Raw genomic sequence first — 13352 nt, 5'->3', positions numbered from 1 at the left:
GGCGCGAGGGGCCGGTACCTTTAAGGAGCCGCGGCATTACGTCATTTTTCCGCGACGCCCCCCTGCTCTTGCTCCCGCCCTCTCGCCCGCCGCAGCCAATCAGAAGCGTCGTTCCCCTGTAGGGCCCTCGGGTGCCGCCCCCGCGCCGTCAGAGGCTGTCCACGGCCGGGAGGGATCGCTGCGGCGCCGGCGGGCTGTGCGGCCGGCGGGGACTCTGTGGAGGAGCCGGTGGCCTCTGGACCCCCGAGTCTCGGCTCCTGCGCTGTAGCTGTGGCCACGGGCACGGTGCCCATCCTCACCTCTCCGTCTGCAGCCTGAAGACGATGACTTCTTAGTGTTGTGGACTAGCCTGTGAGCAAGGACGCAGTAGGTGTAGTTCTCATTCTGTTTGAGAGAAAGGCCGCTTCCCAAGTAAGAGCCGAGACGCGAGAACACAGGCTCTGAAAAGAGCGATTAGGTCGCGGCCTAGGGAGGAGAGGTAGCAGAGGAAGCTGCAGAAGGAAGCGGCAGGTCTTGCGTTCTGCAGGGCCTCCTTGGCCGTGGGAAGGGAGTTGGTCTTGGTTCCTGCAGGTGTTAGGAACCGGGAAAGGGCTTTGAGCGGGTGGTGGTGGTTGTTATAAAGATCATTCCGCGGCTGCATGGAGAGAGAGAGAGAGAGAGAGAGAGAGAGAGAGAGAGAGATCGAGATCGAGTGTTCCAGAGACAGAATGGTGCTTCTATATTGCAGTACTTGAGGGAAGGGAATGGTGGCCTAGAAGGGAGGCTGATGATGGCGGTGCACAACAGTGGATGGCCTGCAAAGAGCAGACAGAATTGCGAGGGAAGGGGAGTCCAGGATAATGTTCTGGGTTGAGTAACTGCCTGGGTGTTGGGACCTTTCAGAGAGATAGGCAACGCTGAAGGGGCAGAAGCGAGAGAGGCCAGACATCATCTGTGACAGGAAGCCACCCTGGGTCCGCTTGGGCTGTTAGAGCGAGCCCTGTTCTGTCCGAGGTTTGCCCGTGGGAATGGGGAATGTAGCCGCCATTTCCTGCAAACAGGTGCTCAGTAAGCTTCTAAAGAAATCGCAATTTTACGAGGACCAAGGGCCAGAAGAATGTGACCCGCGTCCCAGATAAGGCGGGATGAGGTTCTCAAGGGATCAGCTCAGCCTTTTCTTTCAGCCCAAGGCTCCGATGAAGTCTTGAGTCTTTACCCTGAATCAGCCAAGGCTCTGCAGTTGCTGGTAGGAATCAGAGTATATAACTCCGCTGGAGTCACTGGCAAAAGGATAGATGAGAAGAAGGATGTTACCAGTGAAAGATCCAGAAATGTACAGTCCCTTCTTCAAACACTGCTCAGTATTTATGGGTGAAATGACAAAAATGTTTAGCATTAGCTTCAAAACAAAAGGGATGGAGGGAAGCAGGTGGGGGTACAGGTGAATCAAAAGTGGCTGTGAGTGATTGGTTGTTAAAGCCGGGTTATGGGTACATGGAGGTTTGTTGTACTAGTCTCTGTATGTTTATGTTGTAAAATAAGTAAAAAACAAGATAAGCAACTCAAAGCCTTTCTTCACCATGATACCTGCCCAGTATCCCAGGGAGCAGTCAACACTCTGTTCTCCCAAGTTTTGAACATTGCTTTGGCAGGAAACTTACTGCAATGAGTTGATTTATTCATGTTACCTGCTAGCTTGTGTATTTTAGTGTGTCTCTGTTTCCAAGTGCCAAGTACAGTGCCTAGTAGTGCTCTGTGAATGTTGGATGGAAGGATTACTATTTTTTGATTTTAGAGAGCGAGGAAGGGAGGAGAGAGAGAGGAAGGGAGGAAGGAAGGAAGGAAGGAAGGAAGGAAGGATGGAAGGAAGGAAGGAAGGAAGGAAGGAAGGAAGGAAAAGAGGACATCGATGTGAAAGAGAGACATCAGTAGGTTGCCTCCTGTATGTGCCCTGATTTGGAATCGAATCCACAACCTCACAACCTGGTGCAGGAGACAACACTCCAACCAGCTGAGCCATATGGGCTAGGGCAGGTAGATGGAGGAATCTAAAAAAACTGTGAATACCAGGCACTTAATAAATGTTTTCTGAATCGCATTCTATATTTTTAGTGTATTTGTCTTTTTAAAGTCAAAATGATACCCAGGACAGAGAGAGTTCTCTATACCATGTAGAAATCTGATGGATTCTTATTGATCCATTGCTTGGAATGCCGGTCTACTCTTCAAATGTCAGAGGTTCCAAAACAAAACAAAGCGCTCAAATAACAGATCACCCTCAGGTAACCAGTTATCCCGGAATGGGAGTGTTGCCTTAATTGAAGAGGTGAGTGGGGATTAGTCAGGCAGGCCCTTCCTGGTAAGGATGAACCTTCTCTGATGTTTTGACAGAAGGAAGGAATGAGAGGGCCTGATTAGAGGGTTGTAGACAGACCAGCATCACTCAGGTGCAAGGTAGTTGCTGGCTTCAGAGGGTCACCCATGCAACAGGCAGCTAATCAGCAGAAGAACGTGTATATGCTTTCAATACCACCCTCACTGCAGTATTCCCCACTAACCCACCTGCCTGAATAACTCAGATTCATCCTTCAAAACCCAGCTCAAAATGACCTTCAGGGAACCTCCAACCAGCTTCTCATGGCAGAGTCCCCATGCTATGCCATGTTCATGTGTTCTGTGCTGCATGGCCTTCACTGCACTGTAATTAACTGGTTTATAAGTTGGTTTGTGTGCTTCTCCAGAGTGCTTAGTGGGTGCCCCCTCATTCGTTTACTTAATTAGTTAGAGGTAGCAAGTTGAGTAATTGAGCAGGAGAGGCAGGATATAACACAATAGGGGTAGGTGGGATTACAGGGAGCTGAAGGACACACACCCATCTCAAGTGGGAGGCTGCTCCTCAGGTGATTGCCCGTGCCCAGTGGTGCCAAATCCAGCCATTTTTTCAAGAGAACTGAACATTCAGATTCACATATTGGATGTTTTTTCCAACATTAGCCATTGATTCCATTTGGGAAATAAATATGTAGCATATGTCTGCAGACAGGATCTGGTTTTAATTCATTCCCAGAGGTAATCAGAAACCCATCTTGGTTTACTGAGAAGGGAGTTAACAATCAAAAGGATGCTAAGCTCTCAATAGACATTGTTGAGTTGAACTCGGGTACCCCAAGAAAACTCATCCTAGTGCTGTAGGAAAGGAAGAAGTATTTTGGGGAGGGGCAGAGCCTACCCTTCCGTCTGCTGTAGGAGCCACTCCTGGTTGGGCAATGGACTGTTTGCAGCCTTTCTTGATATTGCTCAAACTGAGCTGGCTTTGATATTGTTTATGGCCATCAGAATGGTGTATTTGTTGTTATTGTCTCTCGACATTCCATAGATGTAAGACACCAGCTATTGTGAAACATATAATCTAAGAGATCCGATATCATCCCAGCAGTTTCAGTCTCTGGTGACTATAACTGTCCCCTTCTGGTTTAGAGGCTAAACAACCCCCAGAAATAGGACTTGTTTTGTTTTGGGTTTAAAGGATGTTCACAAGAAATTAACAGTAGTCACTCATTCAACAGATATTAAGCACCTGCTGTCTGGTACACATTGCAGATACAAGGATGGTGAAAACATAATTACCTCAGTGGTATCATTGTAGAGATTTTTTACTCTCTGCTTTTCTGATCATGTATCATTTTTTACAATCAGAAAAAAAATAAGAAAACAATTTCACTTGCAAAAAGAAAAGAACAGTTTTGCTTTGCTTTGAAAAAAATGATCCCCCAAAGAAGAGAAGAATCACCCTCGGGTTTATTTTTTAATAAATGTTAAAAAGAGGAATGGGAATCCAGTAAAAGAACTAATACAAAGGAAAAAAATGAATAGTTTGAAAGCTCTTTACAAGTCATCAAATCCAATGGATTCATTTTATTGAAGAGAAAACTTAAGATGAGCACACAGCTTGGTCAGGGTCATACATGTGACCTCGTTGGGCGGAACAGACAGCCCCAGAGCTTCTGCCTCCCAGCTCTGTAAGCTTTTCCATTACACCAACTTGACTCTTTGTAAACATTAATTTGGTTGAGACAGTCTCTTCTGATTCATTTTAAGGCGGTCTGCATATATTTTATTGGGTAAATCTGCCATTTATCCAAATCTATATGTAGCCCATTTCTTTCCAAAAATGTAAGCTCTTCCAAATTGCTGAGTCAGAGAACATCTCAGTATTTATAACTCTTTAGTTGCTTCTTTATATTTATACAATATTCAGAGAAGTGTCTCAGAAACCAGTGAACTAATCAAATTGTAATGAAGGTAGTGACTGTTTCTGTCAAAATCGATGCTATACTCCTTAGCACCCAGCACAATGCCAGACACATAGTTAGGTGCTCAATAAATACTTGCCAAATGAATACATGTGAATGGGTAGGAGAACTGAGATTTTTCTATCTATAAGGGATTACTTAAGATGTTGTTTTCCATAAGTCCCCACTGAACTCCAAGCTGGTACAGCTAACAGCCTACCTGACATCTTCAGTTGAATATCTAATCAACACCTGCAACTTAACATGTCAGAGTTAAACTTCTGATTTTACCCCTTAAACCTAATCATTCTCCAAATAAATGGCAGCACCAAAGGACAGAAACTTAAGGGCAATCTTGACCTCTCTCTCACACCTTTCATCCAATTCACCAACAAACCCTGCAGCTCTTCCTATGGACTGTCCCCTGAATCCTGCCTTGTCTCACAACCTCCACCAGTACCACCCTGGTCCAGATGCTAACTCCACCTGGACTCCTGTAATAGCCTCCTAGCTGCTCTCCCTGATTCTCCTCTTACCCCTTTAATCAGATCGGGTTAATCTGTCATTCCCCAGTGCAAAACCCTCCAATGGCTTCTCATCAAACTTAGAAGAAAAAAAAAATCCAAAGTCCTTACCATGCCTTACAGATCCTATATGATCTGGCCTTGTACTTCCTCTGTGACCTTGTTTCCTAACACTCCTCTCCCTCTGTATGCACTAACCAAAAGGGTGAATTTGCTCTTCCTTGAATAGGCCTTGCATATGCCCACCCCAGGGCCTATACATCAGCTGATTTCTCAGCCCGAAAGTTTCTTTCCTCATTCTCATAGCTTGCTCTTTCCTTCTACTTAGATCAGAGCTCAGATGTCATCTCATCACAAAGGCCTTCTCTTATCTTGTATAATGCCTCCCCTTAACCTGTTTCATTTTTCTTCATTGCATTTAATTACTACCTAATATTATACATGTTTATGTATTGTGTGTCTCCTACTATAATACAGGTTTCATGAGGTCTGGCAGGAACTATTTTGTTTATCACAGCCTTTAAAACAGTGCATGGGATATAATATGTACTCAATAAACACACCGAAAAGAAGGAAGAAAGAGGGAGGAAGAGAGGAGAGGGGGCGGGGAGAAGGAAGAGAGGGAGGTGAGGGAGAAAGAAAAAGCTTACTGGACCTTTTCATCCCTTGCTGTCTAACCTGACATTACCAATCTTACAGGAAGATGAATTATCAAGAATGATTCAAAGGACCTGAAAGGAAACTTCCAAACCTTAGAAGGTTACAATATAACAGCTCTGGGCATAGGTTGCCCCAATAATGTCTTCCAAACTAAGTCCAGTGCAAGAAACTTTATTTCACTTCCTAAAGTTACACCACTTTGCACTTGTACTCTGTAAATTTGATTTGGATGTTGGATGTTGTTTATATACCCAAAAGCATGTAAAAGATAGTGAATTTTTGTCCTCCCCCTAAAATTCTAGCCAATACACTTAGATCTGTTTAAACATTTGTGAAGTCATTTGAGTTTCTTTAATTTATTGGTTTTCCTCACTGCCTCTCCCCTCTTTCTTCTATCCTTGGAGACTCTGATTAAGTTATTCCCCTTCTTCAGTCTCTTCCTCTGTACAACTGGGATAATCATAATAACTTCTAGAGAGTGGTTGTGAGGATTAAATGAGAGGATAGGAGTAGTGCTGACAACAGGGTCTGGCACGTAGTAGGTGCTCAATAAATGCTAAGTGTTGTTATGTTTATTATCAATCACGATTCTTGCCCAGCTTCTAGTTTACTTTCAAGTAAACAATCTAGTCTCTTCACCTCTACAGTCAGGGCCCTACCAGCTACATCCTCTCCAGGTCTGAGTTGACAACCTCACTTCTTGTTTCTCCCTGACATTAATGCTAGGCTTTAGGTGAACTTAATTTATTTTCTAACTCCATCTGACATTTAAATTTCCTACTCCAGTCCTTTAGACATCTCATTCGACTCCTTTTCTTTCATGCTCCAGCCTTTAATTTTATTTTTTAACATTTAAATTCATCTGATATTTTCTGAAATATGTTAGACCTCTTTAGCCAGCAAGTTTTGAAACTAATTAACTTTAACATTTTTAAATGCTTTTTAGTGATTTTACAGAAAGGAAGTGAGAAGGAGAGAAAGAAACATGGAGGTGAGTTGCCTCCTGTCAGCACCCCAACTGGGGACCAAACCCGAAACCTGGGAATATGCCCTGCCTGGGAATCAAACTAGCAACCTTTTGGTGCACGGGACAATGCTCAACCAGATGGCCACACTGGCCAGGGCTCTTTTTTAAAAAAATCTTTAAAAAAACATCTTTATTGAGATATATCATGCAGTAAATTGTTCCATACGGATACACCTGTGAAATCACCAAGTGATTCACAGATCAAGATAAAAAAACATTTCCAGTAACCGAGAAGGTTCCCTCAAGTCCATTTCCAGTCAATACCTCCCAAAGGAAACCACTGCTCTGACAATATTGCTATTGATTAGTTTTTACTGTTCTTTAGCTTTTTTCACTCAATACTACATCTTTGAAATTCTTCCATTTTGCTGCTTGTGCATTTAGCTTTTCTCACTCAATACAGGGTCTTTGAAATACTTCCATTTTATTACTGGGACTATACCATTGTGCAAATATGCCACAATTTATCCACTTTTTGTTGATGGATATTTGGATTGTTTCCAGTTTGGGACTGTTATAATAAAGCTGTATGAACATCCTTAACCCCTTCCCCGGCAGAAACGTGTATACACGTTTTCACAAAATGTTCTTTTTTCAGTCGTCGACGAGTATACTCGTCTAAAACTTTACCTTCAAAAACCAGCTACATACGTACCATTCTAAATAATTTCATCTAGAAACTTTCTGAGGAAATACTATTCTTAACCACAAAAATGGGAAGAAAAAATAATTACAAACTGTTTTCATAACCAGCATCAAAAATACTATATAGAACCAAAATAAAAAAATTAGTCTGAAAAAGAAACGTTTTTAACAAAAAAATTGTTGGAGAAGGGGTTAAACAAGTCATCAGGTGGATATAGCGCTCTTTTCTCTTGTAGCTGTGCCCAGGTTCAGTTGCTGGATCATAGGGTGAGCATATGTTCAGCTTTAGCAAATCCTGCCAAACAGTTTTCCAGAATGATTGTATCAAATTATACTCCCACCAGTCACATGTGAGAGGTCCAGTTGCTCCACATCCTTAAGTAATTGATGGTGTCAGTCTTTTAATTACCATTCTGCTGGGTGTGAAGTGACATCTTGTTTTAATTTCCCTGAGAACAATGATGTTGAGCACCATTTTATATGCTTTTGACCACTTAGATAACTTTTTAAAAAGTTTTTGTTCAAGTTTTGCATCATTTTCAAAAATTGAATTTTAATTTGATTTTTAGGAGGAGTTCTTTATTATATTTATATATGGAAACAAATTTCTCCTCCCAATCTGTGACTCACCTTTTCACTCTCCTACTGATGTCTTTGATGAACAGACATTATCTTTTTCTTTTTGAAAAAAAATTTTTTATTGAATTTATTGGGGTTACATTGGTAAATAAAATTAATAGGTTTCAGTTTTACAATTCTATTAACACATCATCTGCATATTGTATTGTGTGTTCATCACTCCAGGTCAAGTTTCCTTCCATCACCATTTATCTCCTGCTTTACCCTCTTCTACTCTCCCAGCCTCTTTTCCTCTGGTAATCACCATACTGTTGTCTATATTTATGAGTTTTGTTTTGTGCATAATCCCTTCACCTTTTTCTCCCAACCTCCTAATCCCCTTTCCCTTTGACAGCTGCCAATCTGTTCTCTGTATCTATGAGTCTGTTTCTATTTTGTCTGTTAGTTTATTTTGTTCACTAGATTTCACATATAAGTGAAACCCTATGGTATTTGCTTTTCTCTGACTGGCTTATTTCACTTAGCATAATACCAGGTCCATTCATGATGTCTTTTTTTATGGCTGAAAAGTATTCCACTGTGTAAATGTACCACAGCTTTTTTATTATACTTATCTACTGATGGGCACTTGGGCTGCTTCCAAATCTTGGCTATTGTAAATAACACTCCAATGAACATAGGGGTGCATATATCCTTTCAAATTAATAGAAAAGTCATTCTTAATTTTAATGAAGTTTGATTTATCAGCCTTCTCTTTTTAAAAATATGTTTTCTTGATTTTAGAGAGAGCGAGGAAAGGAGAGAGAGAAAAACAGAGGTGGTGCTGGAGCAGTGAGCCTCCTTCACATCCCCTCTGGGATCGAGCCTGCAACCCGGACATGTGCTCTGATCCGGAATCACACTAGTGACCTTTTGGTGCAGGGGTCTAAGCTCAACCAACTGTGCCACACTGGCCAGGGCTCAGCCTTCTCTTTTATGGTTAGTTCTGTTTGGAAATCTTTGTAATCATATTATCTTCCTATGCTTTCTTCTAGAAGCTTTTCTTTTCTCTTTCACATTTAGGTCTATGATCCATCTCAAATGCATGCATTTCTTAAAAAAAACAACAACTCAAAATTCAGTTTTTCAGAGACTCACACATTCATTCATTCATTCTTTCAATCACTTATTCATTTAACAGAATTTTTAATCACCTATCATATATCAGGCACTTGTAGGAGAACAAAAGCAATTAGAGTCAACATTTAAGGCACTTATTGGCCAGCAGGGGAAAGGGTGAGACTTGCACATAAACAACATCTAGAAAGTAGTAATTTAGTTGGAAAATATGAGGTGGCCTAATTGTTCAGATGTGCCGCCCAGAGTCATTTTCTCTTTGAACACAGGCAGATAGATTACATTTCCTACATGCCAGTGATCCTGTTTTTCTCGTCCTTCATTTCCCCCATGTCCTCCAAGTAAAAGTCGTAGTCCCTGTGCTTGGTACATGAGGTGTCCCACCATCTGGCCCCTCCTCACTCCTGACCCTCATCTTTTAGACCCCTCCATCTCCATCCCACAGCCTCTGCACAGACACCTGAACTCCTGAGCAGAGCGAGCTGTTCATCCTGCTTTCCTTCTGCCTGGATTCCTCCCATGACACTGATGTCTGAATATCTGCTCACTGCTCCAGCACCACCTCTGTGAAGCCTCCCCTGGTTCCTTTCTGTCTCATTGTTTGTGCCTTGAAGTCTACCTCTGGAGCCAGACTGGTAGGCTTGAACCCCGCTTGTCACTTTCCAGCTCTGTGACCCTGGGCACGTTACCTAAACTGCCAACCAAGTCTCATGTTCTTCAGTGGGAATGGTTGTGGATCCTGGTATGGATGGTTTTGTGCAGAATAAATGAGATTATCCAGATGCAATTGTTTAACACAGTGTCTAGCACATAGTAAGGGCTCAGTAATTATTTGCTTAAAAAACAATAAAAATAGTTCTAACCATCATACAAATGACATTTATCAGCTAATATATTGGTCTTTTCAGTAGACAGGTGTTTTCTTTAGATTATAAATCACTTCCTTAATTTTTCTACAGTTGCCACTGGGACTAGTACCCACCTATGGAGGTCCTAGTGTAGTTCTCTATGCAGGGAGCTTTATGTCCATTAATGAATCTTTACAGCAACTTACAGGGTAAGGACGAGGATCTCCAGGCTATGGTTTGAAAAGCTGAGGCTCAGACAGCTGAAACTCTGTCCCATGTCCCTCAGCTGATTTGTTGAGGAACCAGGATTTTGACTCCCTGCTTCATTGCAAAGTTTGTGAGCTACTAATTACATATCCCATCACATCACAGTGAGCTCACATTTGATGAATAGAATGGAGTCTAATAAACCCAGAACCTACCCAAGTTTGGTAAAAGGAGCACGGGCTTATCTGCCCTGCTAAGTCTCGAATGTGACCATCAAAGGTCAAGCAACCAGAGGCTGAGACCCTCCCGGCAAACAGATAGCATCGAGAGCAGGTACTTTCCACTTTTCCCTCTTGGGAAATGGCGGTTTCATCATCAATAATTTATACTTTGTGACTTCAAGGTGTGCTCTTTAATTGACACAATGCTACCTTTCCAGAAGAACAGGTTGTCACTTTTCACAAAATTTGCCCTATTTAATGAAACTTTGTTGTCTAATTACAGACCATTTCCTCTATTGCTGTATCACAGTCCCAACCAGCAGTCTTAGGAAGATTGTTTTCAAACAGACTCCGGAACCTTGACCTCTCCAGCCCAGTTGTAAATGTCTGGAGAGCTGGGACCCCATCGTACTTGTCTGTGTCTCCTAGGCCACCTGACTTGGTTAGGCAGGAATTCAATAATTATGTTTACTTGTTTCATGCTGGGCACTGGGCTAGGCCTTGGGAGGGAGAAAGGAGGAAGCAGATTCAGATCTTGCCCTCCAGGAGCTTCTAGTCCAACCCAGAAGATAAGACTCAAACATAAGCAACAAACATCTGATATGGGAAATGGGGGATGTGGTAGGGATTGTAGCAGAGAGCTACACTGGGGTACACCCCCATCCAAAAGCATCACTTGTACTTCAAGATTACTGGGGGATGCTTGGCTGGCATGGCTCAGTGGTTGAGCATCAACCGATGAATCAGGAAGTCACAGTTCAATTCCCAGTCAGGGCACATGCCCGGGTTGCGGGCTCGATCTCCAGTGTGGAGCATGCAGAAAGCAGCTGATCAATGATTCTCATCATTGATGTTTCTATCTCTCCTTCTCCTTTTCTCTCTGAAATCAATAAAAAATATTTTTTTAAAAAAAAAGATTGCTAGGGAATTCTTTGCAAGTGTGGGCATTTTACAGTTTTATAACAATCATCTGTTATGTGCATGCATTTTAGGTAAAAGAAATTTCAAGGCGCTATATTTGGTAGACCCTTCCCCTTGCCTTCCTCCTAGGCTAGGTGGCTCTCTCTCTGTCTTGAGGAATGTTTTGGTAGGTGATAAGCATGACTGTTGGAATCAGGCAGAATTAGGTTTTCAATCACTTTCCAGCTATGTGAATTTGAGCAAGTGGTCTGAGCTCTCTGAACATGGGTTTATTCATGATTTTATGAGTTTTATGAGAATCAGGGTTTTACATAAAGCTTTTGTCATATACGCAGTAGCTTTTATGCATGTTGTGAAGAAATGAATGTTCATGGGACGGATGGATGGATGGATGGACAGATGGCTGGAGTAGAGAACAAGCCAGCCTGTTGCCACATAGCAAAAAAAAAAAAAAAAGGCACATATTCCCTTGGTCATTAGTACTTTGCAATTCTATGGCATTTTGTACCCTTGAAGCACTTTTGTATTCACACAAAAATCAAAGAAAGTAGAGTCATCTCAGTTCTGCCTCTGAGAAAAAAATGAGGCCTCAAGAAAAGCCCAGAGTCTTGCCAAAACTGAGATTGGTCAACTTGAAACTGCACCTGGTTCAGCATCTTTAACACAATAACTTGGGGACGTGTTAGGGGGTGAGGATGAGGAGAAGAGGACATGCCTTTCAAATTACTGCCTTTCCTTTCTGAGCTGTGTACAGCCTGCTAATTGAGCTACATGTCATGGGCCATAAAATTCCAGAATCCACACAGCTGGGGCAGGGCAGAAGTTCTTCACTTTCCCTGTTGAGAAACTGAAACAGGCTATGGACTTGAATCTCCTTAACATACATACACACATCAATTCACATGCAACTTCAGGAAGCCTGTGGGCACCCTGAAGGCCCTCTACCATGCCCCCTCAGGTGCTCAAGACCCCTCTAAAGCAGGCATCCTGCGCCTGACCAACTGCAGAAACCACAAACTCATTAGCTCCAGGCAGAGGAGTAGAAACAGTACATCCAAGGTAGCAAACCTCAGCAACTTCAGCCAGGGCCAGCCTACACTCCCAACTCTGCAATCATCTCAATTCTGGAAAGTTTATCTTTCAATAAATATCCAAAGCCAAGCCATCCTTTTCCCTACCAGCTTTTGGAAAGTTTTGGTGGAAATCAAAATTGAGGTCATCTGTGTTTTAGAGATGAAAATTGCCAGCGTGTTAATGGAACAGGGTGGAGACTGGTGAATAGGATAACACATAGTTATCTAGAATCAACTAGCTTCATCAAGGGCAATGCCTTCGCTGTCATGTAAGCCACGATCAGGTGTGAAAGATAAAGAACCAGACTCGCTGCTGGAAGGAAACTTGTTAATGACATTCACATACTCATTCAACACTTGTGTATTGAGCACCTACTATGTGCCAGGCACTGTTCTAGACCCCTAAGATATATGTGATACTAAGAGAAAAATTCTTGTCCCACATATAATCGTTGAGCTTATATTCTAGTGAGGAAGATGAACAAATACCCCTAAGTGTAATAAATAAATTGTACAGTACATCAGAAGGCAAAAAGTGCTAGTGGGGAGCGGGAAGAAAGGAAGTCAGGATTAAGGGATGGGGGTGGGGTGGGCGTGTGATGGAGGAAGCAAGTTGCAATGTTGCAAGAGGGTCAGGAAATCTTCACTGAAGGTAAGACTTCGGTGAGGTTTGGGCAAGGCTTGAAGACAAGGAGGCTGCCAAGAAGATGCCAATAACAATACTAAATGGCTAATATTCAGGCATTCACTCACAAGTACTTATTGGGTGCATTAAGATCTACTTGAGGTAGGCTGAATAACAGCCCCCAAACACACCCAGGTCCTCATTCCTGGAACCTGTGAATGTCACCTTTAGGGCAAAAGGAACTTTGCAGATGTCATCAGGTTAAGGACTTTTTAAAAAAATATTCTTTTACTTTAAAATGTTTTTATTGATTTGAGATAGAGAGGGAGAGAAACATGGATCAGAAAGCACCATGGATTGGCTGCCTCCTGCATGCCCCCTACTGAGGATCAAGCCCACAACCCGGGCATGTGCCCTGACCAGGAATTGAACTGACAACCTTTTGGTGCACGGACGATGCCCAACCAACGGAGCCATACCAGCCAGGGCAGGCATCTTGTTTTGAGGTGACGCTGGTGTGTGACAACCTCTACCACCAGCACACAAGTCCAGCCTTGATCCTGTACGTCCTATCTTTAGTATTGGGAGCCTGGCAGGATCTGTGGTGGTTGAATCTGTAGATTGCGTTGGGTAGT

At 42.7% G+C, this 13352-nt stretch overlaps 1 long non-coding RNA gene across 2 annotated transcripts in view; it reads left to right on the top strand.

Annotated features, from left to right (window-relative positions):
• Window positions 1-8656: 8656 nt before the first annotated feature.
• The window catches only part of LOC107184504, an 11059-nt gene continuing 6363 nt past the window's right edge, over window positions 8657-13352 (top strand). The window contains exons 1-2 of one of the 2 annotated variants that reach the window (XR_001515353.1): window positions 8657-8684; window positions 10382-10477. This is a non-coding gene — a long non-coding RNA (uncharacterized LOC107184504). Of the gene's footprint in view, window positions 8685-8867; window positions 9458-10381; window positions 10478-13352 lie in introns of those variants that run through there. The other variant, XR_001515354.1, reaches the window with a different exon arrangement.

This window comes from Myotis davidii, unplaced genomic scaffold (genome assembly GCF_000327345.1).
Source record: "Myotis davidii unplaced genomic scaffold, ASM32734v1 scaffold391, whole genome shotgun sequence".
In the NCBI taxonomy this organism is placed as follows: Eukaryota; Metazoa; Chordata; class Mammalia; order Chiroptera; family Vespertilionidae; genus Myotis; species Myotis davidii.
Note: the sequence above shows the minus strand (reverse complement) of the source record. Positions and strands in the feature narration are given on the sequence as shown.